The sequence below is a fragment of the Pseudorca crassidens genome, chromosome 5, assembly GCF_039906515.1.
Source record: "Pseudorca crassidens isolate mPseCra1 chromosome 5, mPseCra1.hap1, whole genome shotgun sequence".
Lineage (NCBI taxonomy): Eukaryota > Metazoa > Chordata > Mammalia > Artiodactyla > Delphinidae > Pseudorca > Pseudorca crassidens.
This window is the reverse complement of record NC_090300.1, coordinates 99722013-99743109: the sequence shown is the minus strand read 5'-3', so window position 1 is coordinate 99743109 and position 21097 is coordinate 99722013. Positions and strand designations below refer to the sequence as shown.

The following is a 21097-nucleotide window of genomic DNA, read 5'->3' as shown; positions in this document are numbered from 1 at the left end:
AGGTGCTCTGCGACTTGTGAGATCTTCCCAAACCAGGGATTGAACCTGTGTCCCCTGCATTGGCAGGCAGATTCTTAACCACTGCGCCACCGGGGAAGTCAGATAAAATACTTTTTATTGAGGAGGTTCATAATGCCAAATCCTAGGATACTTCCACAGTTGCCAGCACCCTCTCCAATAGAGTCATGTCTAATCAAAGCCAGAAAATTTTCTTCCTGAGAATACTCTGTCTCATATTCACATAGCCCTAAACCCTCCCACCATTCCTCACAGTCACTGGTGCTTGGACCCCATCAGTCCTTACTTGATGGTAAGAATCTACAAACACAATATGAATCAGAAATAGGCAGGTTCTTCATTTCCAGCCTTTCTCCAGTGTCAGAATTTTGTTTCCATAGCTGCCTATGGTAAACCTCAGAGGTTTACCAGGGAGTTGGACAAGCACTTTGAGAAATACTGTTCTTTAGGGCATTGGAACTTTGACTGATTTTTTGAAAAATTTTGTGGTATTTCTATAAATGACTACTGGATGGATTTCCACCCTTATCAGAAGTTGGAAGAAATAAATGAATCATTCATTAATTGGCTCAATGAGCCATTGACTCTGAGCTCAAATGGCTAGACTGTGACTTTTGCCAGAAAGAAGGGGTAGACACCAGGCTTAGGCCAATAATTCAAACTTAAAAGGATAATACCATGGCAAAGATGGAAGTAGGCTTGAAATAGAGAAAAATGCTCCAGGGGTTTAAACCGCATTAGGTCTGAATCATATTACTGTTACCCTTCAGAAAGAGGCCTCTGCTGACTTTGTATTTCTTTACCATGAGTCTATTACGGAACAGTCTTGTTAGTAGAACATAATTATCCATTTTTCTCCCTTTGTTTTCTTTCCTCTCTCCCTTCAAGCAATAAAGCCATGGCCACCCTTCTCTGATTATGTTCCTGTTGTTTAAAGGAGAGTTACCTCCAAGACCCTGCCACACTTGGATTCTCCATACAACATGAGGTCAGGTAGAGCCATTACCCCTGGGCTCTGTAATTCTTTCCTCAGAGTGGCTTTGATTGCACCTCAGTTTAACAGCTTGTCTCTCCCTGAAGGATACGTTATTTATAATTGTGTAATAGCACTTTTGAGCTTCTATGTGCCTGGCCCTAGGCTATGACATGGGGATATATTAGTGAAGAAGATGCAGGGACTAGTCACCCATTTTCTGGCCACTTAAACATAACTGGCATGCTTCCTTACAAGTAAAGTCAGCCTGTTCCAGGCATTCACAAAGGACCTTTCTTTCCTTCATTCTATCTTCACAGTCCTGCAAGCTGTTACCTCCCTGGCTTGCTAAAGCCTATTCTTTGCCTGGCTTTCAATATCCATGGCTGGCACCCCAACTTTGTTTGCCGAAATTTCCCTACTTCCTCTTTTGCCTTATCAGTCTTGAACTGCAAAGTCCCTTAATTGTGGCATTATTGGTAATATGTAGTGAAAGTAATCCACAGCAGTCTTCCCTGCAGAAGAGAGAAAATGAACAATGACTATTCATAGCTCAGAAGGGAGAAAAGGAACTAATATTGGCAATTATTATACAGTAAACACAGTGAGAAGTACCTCACTTATATTATTTCATTTAACTTAGTAGCAGAAATATATAAAATATGTTATGCCAAGTGAAGGAGAAATGGAAATAAAAACTAAATAAATGGAACCTAATGAAACTTAAAGTTTTTGCACAACAAAGGAAACCATAAGCAAGATGAAAAGATAACCCTCAGAATAGGAGAAAATATTTGCAAATGAAACTTCTGACAAAGGATTAATCTCCAAAATATACAAGCAGCTTATGGAGCTCAATATCAAAAAAGCAAACAACCCAATCCAAAAATGGGCAGAAGACCTAAATAGGCATTTCTCCAAAGAAGATATACAGATTGCCAACAAACACATGAAAGGATGCTCAACATCACTAATCATTAGAGAAATTCAAATCGAAACTACAATGAGGTATCACCTCACACTGGTCAGAATGGCCATCATCAAAAACTCTACAAACAATAAATGCTGGGGAGGGTGCGGAGAAAAGGGAACCCTCTTGCACTGTTGGTGGGAATGTAAATTGATATAGCCACTATAGAGAACAGTATGGAGGTTCCTTAAAAAACTAAAAATAGAATTACCATATGACCCAGCAATCCCACTACTGGGCACATACCCTGAGAAAACCATAATTCGAAAAGAAACATGTACCACAATATTCATTGCAGCACTATTTACAATAGCCAGGACATGGAAGCAACCTAAGTGTCCATCGACAGATGATTGGATAAAGAAGATGTAGCACATATATACAATGGAATATTACTCAGCCATAAAAAGAAACGAAATTACATTATTTGTAGTGAGGTGGATGGACCTGGAAACTGTCATACAGAGTGAAGTAAGTCAGAAAGAGAAAAACAAATGCCATATGCTAACACATATATATGGAATCTAAAAAAAAAAATGGTTCTGATGAACCTAGGGGCAGGAAAGGAATAAAGATGCAGACGTAGAGAATGGATTTGAGGACACAGGGAGGGGGAAGGGTAAGCTTGGGCGAAGTGAGAGAGTGGCATGGACATATATACACTACCAAATGTAAAATAGATAGGTAGTGGGAAGCAGCTGCAAAGCACAGGGAGATCAGCTCAGTGCTTTGTGACCACCTAGAGGGATAGGATAGGGAGGGTGGGAGGGAGGCACAAGAGGGAGGGGATATGAGGATATATGTATACATACAGCTGATTTGTTATACAACAGAAATTAACACAACATTGTAAAGCAATTATACTCCAATAAAGATGTTAAAAAAAAAGAAAAAAAGAAAGAGGTAATATAACAAGAGAGAGTGAGTTACTCTATTTGAGCATTGATGGGGTGGTTAGATGCTCTTCATTCGTGAGGTGAGTGTTGACTTACGACACATGAAGATGGTGCTGGCCAGCTACTGGGTAGCCATAACATGTTAGCTTCCCTTCTGGCTTCTCTTCTTGCTACTCTACAGTTCATTCTACACATAGCAGCCAGAGAGAATAAAATCTCAGTGACTTCCCATCACACTGAGATGCTCAGATTCTTTCAGTGGTGGACAGAGATATAGATCTGGCCTATCCTTCCAAATTCAGCTCTGGCCATCACCACTCTTCTTTTACTTCTTTCACTCCAACCACATTGGCCTTCTGGCTTCTTAAAAATACTAGGGGCTTTCTAGTCTGAGAGACTTTAATGCCTCTGTCCAGCATGTGCTTCCCACCCTCTCTTAAAGAATGGGTGCGCTCTTGGAGTAGAGCTTGTATATCTTGTTGATTACCAGATTAGAGGCATTTCAAACAAGTCACATACAAGAAATTCTTATCTAACAACATGGTCTGGTAAGCAATTTCATTTCCTAAAGCCTTATTTGTTAAACGGAGACCTTCTGTTTACCTCAGAAACATTAGCCAGTGAAAAGGTTGAGTTTGCTTAGGGAGCGGGTTTGTTTATGGTTGTGGATATCAGTTTTGGTCTTTAGCTTACCTTTCACTATTTAGACCTGAAAGTCCTTGCTTACATTACCAGTGTTGTGCATGTAACTGGTTATGACTTTGAATTTCTGATCTCTTGTTACTGTTGCCGTATTTTGTGTAATTATTAGCTGTTATCAAACAATGAATTAATTACATTTACTGTAGCTGAAATTAATACTGGGCTACCACCAGTCTGCTTTACCTAGATAACCTGGATTTTAGGGATCATTTTACTGTTGGGAAACTCTTAAGCTGTCTAGGAGGACTTGGTTTAGTTGTGGCTGTTGCTCATAAGCTGCGTACTTTTTCTCTACCATGTTTGCTTGAAAATCCCAGTGGACATTATTTGGTAAATGTACTTCTTTGGATGGAGGTTGGAGAGCAATGGGATGATTAACAAAGCAAGTGATTTTAGCAGAGTGGGAAACTGTCAGTGGGACAAATCTGATGGATAAAGTGAGTAGTTATCTGATGATTCCTGTGGGAGTTTGGATTTTTCAGGGCTGCTCTCTGGGGCTTAGTGATGGTGAGACAAGATGGGCTGATCTAAGTGATCAAACAGAAACAGAAAATCCTGTAGGATAGTCTGGTGATGCAGAGCTACATCAGAGTCAAAGCATCATAGAATCCATAGCCCTTCAGTACAAGCTCTCACCCTTCTGTTCCTCTCCTTTGTCCTAACAAAATATTAAAAGGTACCATAAACCCATCAAAGGAGGAAGACGACTTTTAAGAATTTAGGGCTTTGTTTGTGTGTGGAAGTTGGGTAACGGGGTGGGAGGGAGAAGAAAGTGTTATTCTTTTGTAAGACATTATAAGACAACTTTTATTAAAATAGTATGCAGTGTTACATACTAATAAGATCAGGAAAGGTTGTTATCTGATAATGAGGGAAGAAATATTTGAGCCCATTTTGCAGCATTTAAAAAAATATCACGTATTTAAAGGAAAGGCTGAGAACAGCACTCTTCACTGGGCGATTCTTTTTTTAAAATTTTACATCTTTATTGGGGTATAGTTGCTTTACAACGTTGTGTTAGTTTCTGCTGTATAACAAAGTGAATCAGCTATATGTATACATATATCCCCATATTTAAAAAAAGAAAATATTTATTTATTTGGCTGTGCTGGGTCTTAGTTGTGGCACACGGGATCTTTAGTTGTGCCATGTGGGATCTAGTTCCCTGAGCAGGGTTTGAACCCGGGACCCCTGCATTGAGAGCGCAGAGCCTTAGCCACTGGACCACCAGGGAAGTCCCCACTGGGCAATTCTTGATAGGGAAGTTGGACCAATGGGAAATGCAAATACTGTGACATGTATTATGAAATAGACTGGGAAGTGCATTGAAGGAGCAAAGGAAAACCACTCTCATATAGATAAAAAATGAGCTTAAGTAGAAAGTAAATTACCAAAAATATTGTTGTCCAATAAGGCTAGATCTGAGGAAAATAAAGTCACCATGACTTGAATTCATTTCTCATAATGTGCAGCTCCACCTTCATATTTCTCATTTGCCAAGAAATCTCTTCCATATTGATGGAAATGGTAGTAAAGGTAAACCATTCAGAGTCAACTTGCACTAATGTATACTCAGTAAGACACCACAGTGCTGACTCACCAAACATCTTGGAAGCATATAAATAGAGTATGTCACAGGAAAGAGGGATTGTGGGTTTTTTTTTTTAACATCTTTATTGGAGTATAATTGCTTTACAATGGTGTGCTAGTTTTTGCTTTATAACAAAGTGAATCAGTTATACATATACATATGTTCCCATATCTCTTCCCTCTTGCGTCTCCTTCCCTCCCACCCTCCCTATCCCACCCCTCTAGGTGGTCACAAAGCACCGAGCTGATCTCCCTGTGCTATGTGGCTGCTTCCCACTAGCTATCTACCTTACGTTTGGTAATGTATATATGTCCATGCCTCTCTCTCGCTTTGTCACAGCTTACCCTTCCCCCTCCCCATATCCTCAAGTCCATTCTCTAGTAGGTCTGTGTCTTTATTCCCGTCTTACCCCAACAAACACATGAAAGAATGCTCAACATCATTAATCATTAGAGAAATGCAAATCAAAACTACAATGAGATATCATCTCACACCGGTCAGAATGGCCATCATCAAAAAGTCTACAAACAATAAATGCTGGAGAGGGTGTGGAGAAAATGGAACACTCTTGCACTACTGTTGGGAATGTAAATTGATACAGCCACTATGGGATTGTGTTTTGAATGGATGTTAAGTAATGGTAAGCCATTTAAGCACTGCATTTGCCAGAAATCAACAATCAGAAATTTCTGATTCCAACTGAAGCTATGAATGGCAAGCCAAGATCAAGGAAGGAAACAGCTGAGAAATGAATTAGTATGCATATTGATAAATACAAATCACATGGGCCCTTTGTTCTTCGGTTGTCTATGTCACAATAAAATGAACTATCATATAATTTCAAATAAAACATCATTGTTTACTACCCTCATGTGATAATAAAAATTATCAGAGAAATTAAACATACATATTCTTGGAATGAAACCAGATTTCTGAATCAGACTCTTCATGGAAAATGTCTAGTGTATATTCTCCATAGGAGTCTCCATACTGACTGTATGAGGGATGAACATGCAGCTTGATGATGACTGAACATGGATGACTTATGTGGTTATAAGACAGAGTAGCAGGAGCAGTTCAGTTGATATTTATTGGAAAATGCCCATTTCCAAATATTAAATTTGGGTTTTCTTGGGACCATTTGCTGCCTGAATTGGTTTCTGTTACTTGCTTTACTCTTCACTGGAAGACATCCACTCTGTATATTGTTTTCCAAATAATTTTAATTTTTGAAAAAACCATGTCAGAGAGCTTTATACAAGTGTTATATTTTATGCCTCTATTTGATTTCAGCTTTTTTTCTAAAGGAGGTTTTTTGGTAAAACTGCAGCTTTGTATTATGAAATCATGGTTCCCAGAATCATAAAATATAACGTTATGAAGGAATCTTAGAAATTATCAAATCTAATAGTTCTTAAATTTAGCTTGTTAAAAATCACATATGCTAAATCTACTGAATTATACTCTGGGGATGGACCAAGGCCAGATATTTTTAACCACTTCTCAAGGTGATTTTAGTACAAAGAGTGAAAATCAGTGTCTATTCTCCAGAGAGATATTTCAGTTCTAGAGAAATTCAACAACCTAGCCAAGGTCACAAAGTTGGTTTGGACAGGTAGGAACTAAAATTCAAAGCTTTGGACACCCAGGTCAGTGAGAATGTTCTTTCTAAAACATCAGCAAGTTAGACAAGTTAAAATATAAATATAAATGTTTTCTAGCTATAAATGTACCAGATACTAGTGACTTTTGCACTTTGAAGTGATAGTTTTATGTTATGTGAATTGCACCTAATAAAAACAATAAAAAAAGTACTGGGGCTTCCCTGGTGGCACAGTGGTTGAGAGTCCGCCTGCATGTAGGCAAGTTAATTCATTTTCTAAATATCACCTAGAATGGGAACATATGTTATATCTGGCTAGTGCTACAGCCGTCAGGGAAACTGTTGATATGGACGTGCAAGCTACTTAGTTAGCTTTCTGGTCTGTAAGATGGGGGAATGGGGACAATAATGTCTTTGTTGTTAGATTAATGTAAAGCTTTGAAAGAGGATATATATAGTGTGCCTGGCACATAGTAGATGCTCACTGCTAGTTTTGCTTGAGGATGTATATAGCATGTTATATGCTTTATTCCCTCTCCTCATCTTGCCTACCACAGTGTCTTACACATAGTAGGTGATTAATAATTTATTTATCGACTCACTGATTGATAGACACACATAGAGATCAGCACAGCCTTTTATTGGGTAAGAAAAATTTTCCTTGAAACCTCCATTTGAGGGAGAGCTCAGCAAATTCCATTTAGTCCATATGTGAATGTTCTGCTTTCCTGAGTCTGATTAGGTTACAAGTTGTAAAGGCAGGGCTTGTTTTGGGGTAATTACAGCATTAAATGCACCCGGAAGGCTATTACACACTGGCCATATCCAATGCATGTAAAAAATAATTAATTGGACAAATAAAAAAATAAAAATTACAGCTCATAAAAGCTCCTCATTAACTTGCCCAGTACTAGTCTGGCTCTTGCAATTAATTTTAAACTCTTGTTTCTCCTTTATTAAGTAAGCTGAAATGAAATAGAAATGATATAATTGTTTTTGCCTTCTCATTTGGAGAAATACTCATGTGGGCTCAGTTCTCACAGCACAGAGAAAATGAGACTAGACGATCCCCATGCAATACACAAATAACCTCCTTATTCCAGTGAATGTATATATTCCAATGCAGAAGATATGATTCCTACAGACTTAGAAAAATAAAAATACTTGTTTTGTCATTACCAGATCATTCCAGGGGAATAATTAGAATTCACTCCTCTTTTTTTTTTTTTTCACCCCTCTGTTATAACCACTGTTTTGTGAAGCTTTGATATTAAGCCCATTTCCTCTCTTTTAGTGGGGAAAAATGCACATGGGTACACTTGCCATAGATCCATGTCTTGGTGATGATTTGTATTCTCCATCCCCAAATTCCTGGTATGACATAGTCAAAGGATGGAATATGAGGACCCAGAAATGAAGTTTGCCAGTACGGCTTCCAGGGAAAGTATTGAGTGAATGATTCTGTCTGTTCTGTGAAGGCCAGCTGATGTAATATTTTGAAAAATGGACATGATGTGGTATTGTTTTGTGGGATTTTGTAGATCTTAAGGGAGTGTGGTGGTGGAAGTGAACAGTGTTCGAGAGAGAGTACTCTCCTCATGACTGGTTTTATAAACTCTCCTGCAGGAAGTTGTGGGTACTCAGGCAGAGGACACATTCTATTCCAACTCTGACTTGGTAGATAGATCACTGATGGTCTGTGCAGAAATACCTCTTTAAAGCTCATTGTTTTGGATTCTAAGAGCTTCAAATGCAATTCAATGATTATTTTTCTAATCCAAAAATCAGTAGGTGAATAATGTCCCACATAATTCATTTGAAGGGATCTTAACTTGATTAAAATGAATCACCCAGGCTTATAAAAATGCCTTGCACAAAATTTTATTTTGAATTGGCAATGTGGCTTAGTGCAAAGAGAACTGGACTAAAGTCAGGATGGCTGATGGAGGCTGGAATCTTCCCCAGCAAGCTGTGTGTGATGTTTAACTCTGTGTGTCAGTTAGACTGAGCCACAGGGTGCCAGACATTTGGTCAAACATTATTCTAGGTGGTCTGTGAGGGTGTTTCTGGAAGAGATTACCATTTGAATGGGTAGACTGAGTAAAGCAGATTGCCCTCCCTAATGTGGATGGGCCCAACCCAATCACTTGCAGGCTGAATAGAACAAAAAAGCTGGCCACACCTCAAGTAGGAGGGAAATTCCTCCAGCCTGAACAGCATCTGGGACATGGTTTTTTCCCTGCCTTCAGACTTGAACAGAAATATTGGCTCTTCCTAGGTCTAGAACCTACCAGCATTCAGACTGGAAATATACCCCTAGCTCTCCAGGGTCTCCAGCTTTCTGACTGCAGATCTTGGGACTTATCAGTCCCCATAATCATGTAAACAAAATCCTTATAATAATAAATATGTATATAATAAATATTTCTCCATATATATATGTATAGGCAGTTGACCCTTAAACAACAAAGGTTTGCACTACTCAGGTCCACTTATATACACTTTTTTTTTTTTTCAGTAAATACGTGTTATAGTACTACATGATAAGTGACAGGGATGTTTCCAACTAAAATTATATTTGGCATTTAATTTCAAGTAAATGAGCTAAATAATGATGTTTGCAGATAGATACCTGTTAACGTGTAATAGGTTACTTGAAGATATTTACTAGCAGGGCAGAACCCTTTTGGGGTGTGCCCTGTTGATTCTAGTCTGCTGCCAATATGTCATTGACATCTCTAGATCACCAGCAGGAAGATAGACGCTCCATGGAAACAATTCTAGGAAAGGAATTAAAAGGTCTAATTTCCATTTCTGCTTCTGCTTCTAGGACTATGGACCAGTAGAACACTAAGGAACCTGTCTGTATGGATGGGGCATCGTATGGACCATCTCAGAAAGATTAATTGATGCTTCAAGTCCTCTGAAGTTAGTGGCCAGAGATTGGACCAGAAGGATGGGGGTAAATAATTTGCTTGTCTGGTTCTTGATTTCCCTGACCTCGTGGTCATTCTCTCATGGTTGACACCTGCATCACTCGCGCTGAGCAGCAACTAAAAATTGAAGATTTAGGAAGAAAACACTTTATAGCCTGTGAAGCATTTTACAGAATCCTGGGTAGATGAGGCATGTGGCATTCCGCATCTAATGCTATGAGGTTTTTTTTTCCTGTTTCCTTTTTGCATGCAGCTGTGTAATCAATAGGACTGAGCCCTGTGGTGACCCGTGGGATAATTATAAGTATAGCAATGCTTGTCTTTGGTCTCTCTGACAGAAAAAAAATATGGAAAGGTATGGTTATTGTGCTGTATTAAAGTTTAGTTGTATACCAGTGGTCCAGGAGAATATTGCCAACATCTGTTGAGTAGGGCTTTACCTGAAGGTGTGATCATTCTTGTTATGAATCCACTGGAGAATCTGCTACTTTTAGAACGAAGACAAAAACTCAGAGGGTGTACCGTAGGTGGGCTGCAGAATCTGAATCTGTCTTTCTGGGTCTTGATCATAAATATATCACATATATGTATTATGACAAATTATAGATGTGTTATATGCTTATGTTTACTTTATGTGGAGGCCTTACTTCCCTCCAAATTTTTCCAAAATGACTGAAGTATTCTTTAAAATGCAGTTCTTATGTCAATCATCTATGATACTTTCTTTACCATAGCCTTCTGTGTATTTTTTCCTTATAAAACTCTCTTCCTTTCAGTCTCCTGCTCTAACCCTCTATCACTTTTACTCAGTACTGTCCCAATCCCTTCTATCTCATTACCTTACTTGTTTTCCTCACTTTCTTTGCTTCTGCTTCCTTTGTCTCTCCCCAAACAATGAGCAAGACCTAACCCCCAGGCCTTGTCACTCTCATCAGTCTGCCACTGTCTCACCCCCACAGAGCTCTTTCATGATTTCTCCTTGACCTTCTTTACCAGGCCCATCTCACACCACTCCCTCGTGTGTCCTACACTTTAGGCATTTTGAACATTAGCACTCCTTTGACTCGAACTTGGTCTTTCTCCTCTTTGTGCTGTTACACATTCTCTTCCTCTGACAAGAAGGTGGGAATATATTTCTAAAATGCTTAGTAACCTCCATTCTGCCCTTGGAACAAGTTGGAAGAACATTCTCCATGGCCTACTATGAAGCCTCCTCAGGTTTCCTCTGAATGATTGATTGATCCTTCCATTGCACTTTATATAGAATTGATTTTACTGTGTTGCAAACACAACAGGTGTCTGTCTTTCTAATGATGTAACTTTTTCATCTCTCTGTCTTTCCATCCCAGTGTTTCACAGTATCTAACATATAAGAAGTCGATCATACTGAATTGATTGGCTGAATTACTTAATTCTTGTTTTCTTTTCCCAACTATTAACTGTATGTAGGCAGCTATTACATATTTCTCTCTAATTCTTTGGCTATATAATCACATTTCATGTTGCCTCCTAGAATCTATACTGTGAATCCTGTGGTCACCTTAATAGTAACATTCCTATAATCAAACTTATTGCCTTTCCCTCTCAAATTTCCTTATCTCTTTCAGTGAAGCCATCATTATCCCAGTTACCAAAACTAACCTTTGTCCCTTTCATCTATCCACAACAGTCAATCTTAGATTTCAGGCAATTTTTTTCTTTCAATATTTCTCTACTGTTTATTTTAGTATATTCTTACCGCCACCTTCTAGCCCAGACCTTTCTCTCCTTGTGTCTGAATCATCACCTTGTTATTTTAAGTTTCCTGAGTTTATCTGTTTCCCTTTCTAATCCCTCCTACTCTCATCACCAGGCTAATCTTCCCCAAACTACTCTTTCACAGTGTTGCTGTGATACTTCCAGAAATGCTGTTTGCTGTCAGATCAAACCTACTCTTCTGCCTGGTTCTCACTGCCTTCCCCAACCCAAACCCCACTCTACCCATCCCACTTTACTTCCCACTACTAAGTAGCACCCACCCTCATTTCTAATTATCTCCTTTCCTCATTGATTCTAGCTCAAACAAACACTGGTCCAGTCCCAACTGCAAAGTCCATCTGTCTGGACCTTCTCCTTCTCGCCCCTTTCCCTTCTCATACATCAGAATCCTCCCTTTCTTCAAGGCTGTGTCACAGTTTTAATCCTCCATCATTGTTCTTTGAACTTAATCCCATCCACTCTACTCTCTCCTTTGAACTCTGATTGCAGATGTATTTTCAGAGCCACTTTTCACTAATCACTTCCATTTGTGCTTTACTAACAGATGTGCTTTTTGAAGTTAGAAACTATGGCTTATAGTCCTTGGTTGTCCTCACAGTGTCACAATGTCCAGCACAGTGCTGACCATGTAGTTGGTGCTCCAATATAAGTGGGTGAATTATACGAATTTGTAGTGGACATTTTCTGGGTAATCACCTATGGGCCAGTGGAATGGTATTTTCTTAGGATAACTCAGTGGCAAGGAAAAAAAGGAGGCTTCTCAATGTCTCCAATTTCCGGGCGAGGTGTTTCCTACTTTGGTTCTGGATATTGGAAAATACTAATAACTAGCATTTTTATGGAATTTAACTGCTTATAAAGTACTTTCATTGATATTTACTTATTCATAATTTTATAACTTCCTCCAGGATTGCTATGCACTTTGAGGCTGGAGGTACAGTGTGTGAAGATGGAATAAATGGAGGAAGTAGGGGGTGAGGAATTTGGATTTACAAAAATATTTGATAGCAGATTGTACCTTTTATTGTCCCTAAGAAGTGTTGATATGAAATATCAACAATATCAAATATGAAATATGTGTGTGTGTATATATATATATATATATATATACACACACACATACACACAAAAGAAAGAGTTTGCTTCTTTAATGTTTAAGCGAAAAAGAGAATTCCAGATATACAGATATATAAGGAATAAATATCAATATTGGTCAGCCCTCAGGAACCAGTGATAGCAAAAGACTGAAGATCCAATATTCAGGACATACGACAGAGGGATTTTGAACTTCTCTTCCTCAAGCCAGCTTGAAAGGTTTAATAGTTTTCTGTTACAAGAATAGGGCAGATGACACAAAATTTCAGAGTGAAAGACAACAAAAATGAAAGCAAGAGAAAAGTAACATTGGGGAAATGAAAAAATGTGTCAGTGAAAAATTGGAGAGCTGAAACTTTTGCACCAGAATGTGGATGCTTATTTTTAAGATTATATCGCCACCTAGTAAAGTAGCATAGAAATACATCCACAGCTAACGGCAGCATCAGCATGGTGTTGAGCCCTAATCCTCTGGTTAGCAGTTCCTGGCGGACACCTTTATAAACATCTGCACACACAACAGGACAAACACACAACCTACACCAGCATCTTGAGTTCTCAGTGCTCAGCCCCCACTCACATTCTCCTGTTCCTCTGGAGTTATGGAGTGGAGAATCAACAGCACACATTTTAGATATGAAAATGTGTCAAGAATTTCTCTCAATCTGTTATGCATCCTTGGAAAAGGATTAAACAGTGCATATTATCATTTGCTTGTTCTAAATAATTTAACTCTGGGCTGTTAATTAGTGAAAACATTTTACATTTTTTTACTTTCATTTCTGCCTAGTAAAAGAAGTGGTCTGATCATGATTTTTTTTTCTTTTTTATCGAGGAAGCATTGGAATTGTGGAATTAAAAACACTAAACAGAGAACCCTACTTTTTTGTTGTTAAAGCCACATCTTCGGTTTTTCCATATCTTGTTTCTTCTGCAGTGGTTTTTGGCACTGAATGCTTGATCACTCACCTTGGTTTTGTTTTTATAAGGAGATCCTTAGCTTGATAAAATATTGCACGGACTTTAAGGCTTGGTGTCTACAGACAGTTGGTTACCAGAGGTGGCATCCTGGCTATATAGACTCCTTGCTAGTCTCAATTTTTCCATCTGTGAGATGGGGACAAAAATAGTACATACAGCACTGGGCTTTTAGGAGGAATAAATTAAGCAGAAGTGCTCAAAAATGTTAGTTATTATATTAACAACAAAAATACATTGATTAAGAATGGTAGAAACAAAGAATAGAAACTACTTTCATCTTGCTACTCACAATAGATCAAAACGCTTTAGCCAAACAAATAGACACAGAGAGAGGAGGAATATATTCTGAGGCCAGAAAACCATCCATTAAAAAAAATCTAAATGATTAAATTTTTAAAAATTATTAAAGTTTTTAATAATTATAAAATTGATTGCATTCAAGTGCTTAAAAGACCTTGAAAACGCACCTCCATTCTTTTTTCTATATGTTCTTCCTTCCTTTTAGAAACCTATCCTTGCTTCAGCCTTCCAAATAGATCTCCCCTTTAGTTTAAGGACTACTTAGAATATTTTGACTGAAGGAATTAACCAAGAGTTTAGGGTAGAAAGTAGAGGAGGGGAGATTTCTATTGTGAAAGCCTTTCCCAGGGGGCAGTCAGTCGTAGAACTATCAATTTAACTTCAGGCATGGGAGAGTCTGCCATCTGTCTTCTTTTTCTTTTAAAGATTTTTTTTTGATGTGGACCATTTTTAAAGTCTTTATTGAATTTGTTACAATATTGCTTCTGTTTTATGTTTTGGTTTCTTTGGCCCTGAGGCATATGGGATCTTAGCTCCCGAACCAGGGATCAAACCCACACCCCCTGCAATAGAAGGCTAAGTCTTAACCACTGGACTGCCAGGGAAGTCCCTGCCATTTGTCTTCTAATGGCTATTTTTCTTTTTTCCTTAAGTTAACAGAACTTTTGGCTGACACATAACTACACAGCTAAATACGTCTAGTTTCCTCCTGAAGTAAGTGTGGCCTTTGGACTTGTGATATGTGTAGCATCTGGGTCATACCCTTATGAAGAATGTGTGTGCGCTCCTCCCTTGCTTCTTTTTCCTTTGCTACTAACTGGGATGTGGATATGATGGTGGGACTAGAGCAGCCATTTTGGCCAAGGGGTGGAAGTTAAGTTTAAAGAGGAGCAGAGCAACAAGGTAAAAACAGCCTGGCTTCCCAGCACTGCTGATGTGCCCTGAGTCCTTGGAATGCCTATGCCAACTTGTAGATGAGAGGGAAGCCAATTTCTGTCTTACTTTAGCTTATATATTTTTGAGTCTCTTTGTTATAGCAGTCTAAGCTGTATTAGACTGCTAATAAATTCTAACAGTCTCAAGAGTAACAAGCTAGAAATATAAATGTAGAATTACAGATTTTAAGTATGAAGAATGCACCCTGCAAGGCACTACTTCCCAAAGACCGGTCCTTTGAGGATGTTGAGCTAGAAAAGACTTTTCATGTATGCCAAGAAAAAAGTTCTCTTCTTAATAGTTGGTAGGAGAATTCTATTGTGTGGGGCTAGGGAGGAGGAGGGTCCTGCTTTCTTAAAAAGAAGCTGTGAGGGAATTAATTCAGAAGTGTGGCTTGGCTGACACCCAAGTTTCATGCCAAACAGAGAAACAACTATGCATAAAAAGGAGGGGAAAAGGAGTGGCTATATCTGAGCACTGAGTGTAGACAATCACAGAAAAGGCCATGGTGGATGGAACATAGAAGGCATTTAGGAGAAGATAAAAAATGTTAATTGGGGTTTATTAAGATATTTGCTACCTGGATTACAAAGTAGTTATCCATCTCCTCTAATAATAGCTAACCATTATTGAATGCTTCCTATGTGCTGGACATTTTTCTAAGGGTTTTACATCTATAAAATATGTAATCCTTACAAAAAGTCTCTGAAGCAGGTGATATTATTATTTTGGTTTTCCAGATAAATAAACTGAAGCATACAGGGGTAAATTAATTGGCAGAAGTTGCAATTGATAGCGGTGTTTGGCATTTGAACTCAAGCATTTTGCTCTAACCAATATGCTCTACTATCTTTTTAAAATGCTTACTCAATTCTTTATTGTTACCCATTATTTTCAGACAAGTAGAATTTGGTTACATAGGAGCTGGAGAGAGAGGGCATAACTAGACACAGTGTTATATTTAGTTAATCAATACACATTAGCATACTGAAGACTTCCCAGTAAATAAAGCTGCTTAACTCTGTTTAATTCAGAAGTTCCCAAGTGTATTTTATCACAGAACTAATGTTTTAAGCACTGCTGCCTATTTACACCCCAAGAAGCTAGTGTCACACTGAACATACTTTTTTGAAATTCTAGGGGAGAAAAATACATTGACCTGGGGGCCAGGAGACCCACAACATGGTCCTGATTTAGTGAACTTATTTGTTCATGTGGCTTTGAGCAAGTCACTGAAGACTTCTGGCTTAGATTTCTTGAGTTAGTAAAATAGGGGCCTGGGTCTTGGTGAAGAGATGACCAATGACATCTGATTTTAAGAACCAAGCTTGTATTTGGAAAATGCAAAGCACAGATGCAGCTATGAAAAAGTCAGGTAATTAAATCAAATTTTAGGTGGAAAGGGCAGAAGTAGAAGCAGGGAGATTTTTCCTTAACCATTTGAGTATTGGCACCAAAGAATATTTATGGAGATGCCCCATAAATATTTGGGTTCCACATTTAGGCTTCATATACATGGGAATGTCACTGATTTCCATGTTATCTGAGATCCCACTACATTTCCTATCGGTATCTTTCTCCAACTTGTGACCCAGAACATCCAACCAGTTATTTTATATTTACCTTTTTCATGTAGGACCTTGACAAAACTGGAAAGGAATGAATCAAACAGAATTGACAGTTGATCCTTGGCCAGGTGTACAGGGTAGAGGAAGATATTCCAGCAGAGGAAGTAGCATATGTGAAGGCTTGAGTGAAGGGGACGGTGAGGTGGGTTCAATAATGAGTAGTGCAGCATGTGAGCTCAGGGGATTGTAGGTGTGAGAGTCAGTGAAGAAGGAGAATTACATGGAGAAGTGGCTGGAAATATGAGCTGAGTCAGGGTGGTGGAGTTTGTTCCATGTATTGTATTGAGACTGCCTCTCTGCATAGATTCAAATTTTAGATCCATCGCAATAGAAGTTTCCAACAATTAAACACAAAATAAAACTCCCTTCATGCTGATCAGATTCCATATCTTTTACTTTATCTTTTTTAGAAAATGAAGATTTTTTTAGAAATCTTTTTAGAAAAGTGAAGATAGAAGTTAGGATACAGTTAATTTTCCAGTTTTGTTCTATTTGAATAATTCAATCATCATGATGCTGAGATGGGATATATCATGAATTTTCAGATGTTTGTTTATTTACATGGAAATAACTTCCCCTCCTTCTATAATATAACTTCTACAATAAGTTCCTCATGATGTGGGATGTCTTATAGATAGGCCTACTACCTATGATGGTGTCCTGTTGGGACTACTGTAACTAAATTCATCTCGAGTGAGACCAGAATAAGAGAGATTTGTGTATTAAATATAACTGATATTATTGCTGGGGACCACTGATTAAGGTAGATTTAGTCAATGCAGAGGAAACCTTAACAACACACACTCCTCTTCCTGGTCTCAGTTACCAGTTCATTCTCATTCATTTCCACCTGCTCCTTCCTTACCTCAAAGTCCCCCTCATCTACTCTCTCCTCACTCTGGATCCCCCACTGCTCCCCTTACATTCCTGCCCTTTCATGCTAAGCTTTTAAAGATGCTGTTTTATTTACCTGGTCCAGGTAGGTGCTTACCTTTGGCTGTTTTAATAGTGCTTTGATACAGTTTAAGTAATTCTCGACATCAATTCCTTACTGTCAATAGGATCAGCTATTATTAGTCTTGCAGTTTGATTGGTGGAGGAAAAGGAATTGGAAAAAAGGAAAGGAATTGGGGGGGTGGGGAAAAGAGGCTCCTCCCTCAACTTCTCTTTTCAGCGGTAACTTCTGTAATCCACATTCATAACTAGCAATTTAGAGGAGAAATATCCCTCATTAAGATGCACCTGGAGAAAAAGAAGGAAAGAAGGAAAGGAAGGGGAGAGAGAGAGAGGGAGGGAGGGAGGGAAAGAAAGAGGGATGAGGGAAAGGAGCAAGGAGGAAGGAACCTACTATATTTCAGGTCCTCTTCTTCCTGAATCAGCACACATGCTTTCATGTAATCCTTGCTATATTCTGTGAGCTTGGAATCACTATTTACGTTTTACTTTGAAGCATAGAAGACTTGAAAAGTAAATAACATTTCCAAGGTTATGCAGCTATTAAGATAATGAAGCCAGAATTTGAAATTCCCCAGCAGTCCAGTGGTTAGGACTCTGCACTTTCACTGCTGAGGGCCCAGGTTCAAACCCTGGTCGAGGAGCTAAGATCCTGCAACCCATGTGGTGCTGCCAAAAAATAAAATAAAATAAAATGAAGCTAGAATTTGAATCCAAATTTTAAGACTTAAACTCTACCTTCCTTTCTATTTCAACAACTATCAATAGCTCTGATTACTGCCTTATTACAGATAAAGGTAGGAAGTAAATGGGATGAAGATTTTTTTTTTTTTTTTTTTTTGGCTGTGTTGGGTCTTCGTTGCTGTGCGCCGGCTTTCTCTAGTTGCAGAGAGCGGGGGCTGCTCTTCGTTGTGAGGCTCAGGCGTCTCATTGCAGTGGCCTCTCTTGTTGCGGAGCACGGACTCTAAGTGCGTGGGCTTCAGTAGCTGTGTCTCGCAGGCTCAGTAGTTGTGGCGCACAGGTTTAGTTGCTGCACGGCATGTGGGATCTTCCCGGACCGGGGCACGAACCCGTGTCCCCTGCATCGGCAGGCGGACTCTCAGTCACTGCGCGACCAGGGAAGCCCTGAAGATGTTTTTGAAATGGTAATTTTGGTTTCCTCATTTATAGCCCAGTGTTCTAGCTCTATTGCATTTGAACTACTGTCTTTTGGATGGGAAGACACTGTCCTACATACTTTGGTTTTGGTCATCAACATTAACCATCTACCAAATGGTCATTTACTGGATTGACTTGGCATATGGCATTACTCATATATTTTTCTCGGAAATGATTGGAAATATATAATTTTTGGCTATCTGGTATAGACCAGGAAGCATGCATTATACATCATTGGGTAATTCTTCATCTTAAAATTATTCTTGGTTAAGTACCTTGCTCCCTAGAATATATCGAACTAAACAGAATGTGCTAACCTAGATGTTAAGCTAGGAATTTAATAAGCCATATTCTAAAATCCCTTGAGGCTCTGGGTTCTTTGGTTATACTATTTAGAATTACTGTGATAATGTGTTACAAAATAAAGGTAACGGGAGGGATAAAAGGGGAAGGAGGAGACTTCTATAATGTTGAAGGTGGTTGCCCGTACAGTGACTAGTAAGAATAAGCTTGGATGTCCTCTAGCATTAGACAATGACAGTACAAAATGGAACACTGTAATAGCAACATTTTAAATGAGAAAATACCTTTGCTTTATCTCACCCTGGTTTATGTAAGGTGTTTCATCCTTCCAGTTGATTGAATATATAAGTTCTTAATAGAATCCTCAATAAAACAACAATAAAAGTAATGGAAATAAGAGTAGGATATAAATGTTTTCAACTGCACTGAAATTCAAGTGGGCATGTGATATGTAAGGGTTAACTTCTTGCCTTTAAATTTTCTAATAAACTTGGTAACAGGCTATTAAGAGTTTATTAGCTTGATGTTGGTTAATCATCCTTATTGTTTCTGTTCTGGACCCCACAGTAAAGGCACACAAACCAAATTAACCTGCACATGAGCCCTTTATAAGAATCTCTTAAAATAATTTATTTAGCTTATTCACTCCCACATTTTTGAGTTCTCTGAATTATAGAATTCTCCAAATGAATCAGTACCTCAACTTGTTTGCCAAAATATAAAGATGAAAAGAAAAACGAGCTCTCTTACAATACCCTCTGTGACTAATTACACTGATCTGACTAGACTGGTTGTTAGATCTGAATTATAGTCATGAATAAGTTAGATCCTAGTTAAAATTATGTATGGGGTCCAAGAGGCAATGTCATACAGGCAAAAAAGCTGTTTTGTGATAAGTGGAAATTAGTACTATAATGCTTTATGAGATTTTGGGCTCCCAGTTAGAAACCTATCTGCTGAGATGTATAAGAAATTTCAGGCTTAAAAAATTAACCCATCTTCTTTCACTGTATATGGGTCCCTTCTAAATGTTCGGTTTAGAGCCAATTGTTGGGTTTCCAGTAACACAAAGGAAATAATGTATTTTCAAAATTAGCTTACCCTTGTTTATTTTCTTTTACCTGCAGATTTATTTCAGCTTTTATTGAAGTTTTTTAACTTTCCTAATAGTTCCCAACATCTAATGTGGATAAGAGACACTGGAGCAAGAAAGATTTTGGTTAGTTAGATAATATAGGAGAGAATTTCCTGGTAGTAGAAAGTATTAAACATTACAAAATAGATCTGGAGTAAATAATGGAATTTTATTCTCTAGAGGCTTTTAAATTTAAAGAAGGTTTGTGTCACCCTACAATTCACATATTAAAATCCTAACCTCCAAAAATAATGGTATTAGGAGGTGGGCCCTTTGGAGGTGCTTAAATCATGAGGTCGGAGTCCTTGTGAGTGGGACTGGTGCCTTATTTTAGAGGCTCCGGAGAGATGTCTAGTCCCTTCCACCGTGTGAGGGTAGAACAAGAAGTTTGTAACCGGGAAGAGAGTCCTCACCCGACCATGCTGGAACCCTGATCTCAGACTTCCAGCCTCTAAAACTGTGAGAACTAAATTTCTTTTGTTTATAAGCCACCCAGTCTGTGGTATTTGGTTATAGCAGCTAGAACGGACTAAGACAGCTACATTTGAGTTTGGCCTCTAGTGTGCCTATTTCTTATCCCAGTCCACCCTTAAACACAATCATCTGAGTAATTTGGTGAATTGGTTATGAATTTACTATCATAATTGATTTAAAAAATACTTTGGCATCCTGACTATTCAACAGCCTTGTTGCAAAACATATTGACTCTCATGGTAGGTGGTTCTTTGAATGGAATTAACTCGAGTGGTAGGAAAATTGAACACAAATGATAACAGACATGGTTTTTGGATTTAAGCATTTAAATCCTCCCCTGAAGCACATACACTTAGATCAGGACTCTCAGTATCCATTGCTGGGGATCAGGCAGGTCTAGGCAGAGAGTACTAGCAAAGGCAGTAGAAAGGATCTGAGGAGAGAGGTCTTTGCAGAGAAGAAGCCAGGTCTGAGAAGCTGAACAATATTTTTTTTTCCACCCAAAACCCAAACAGCTCTGAAAACAATGATTTTTTCCTGAGTTTCCTGCAAACACATATGGTGGGAAAATCTGAAGTGAATTCATGCATATACTTGACCCTCTTAGAATATTCCTAAGTTTCACTGCAGAATGTTGGAGCCTTGACTACAGGTGTTGCCCCAAAAGCTGTGGGGAGGGTTATGCA

The 21097-nt window shown here is 38.6% G+C and overlaps 1 long non-coding RNA gene across 2 annotated transcripts in view; it reads left to right on the top strand.

The window, feature by feature from the left end:
* Window positions 1–21097, top strand: part of LOC137225250 (uncharacterized) — a 199449-nt gene that overhangs the window by 42725 nt on the left and 135627 nt on the right. For both annotated transcript variants that reach the window (XR_010943753.1, XR_010943754.1), the window contains exon 4: window positions 9584–9715. This is a non-coding gene — a long non-coding RNA (uncharacterized lncRNA). The remainder of the gene's footprint in view (window positions 1–9583; window positions 9716–21097) is intronic.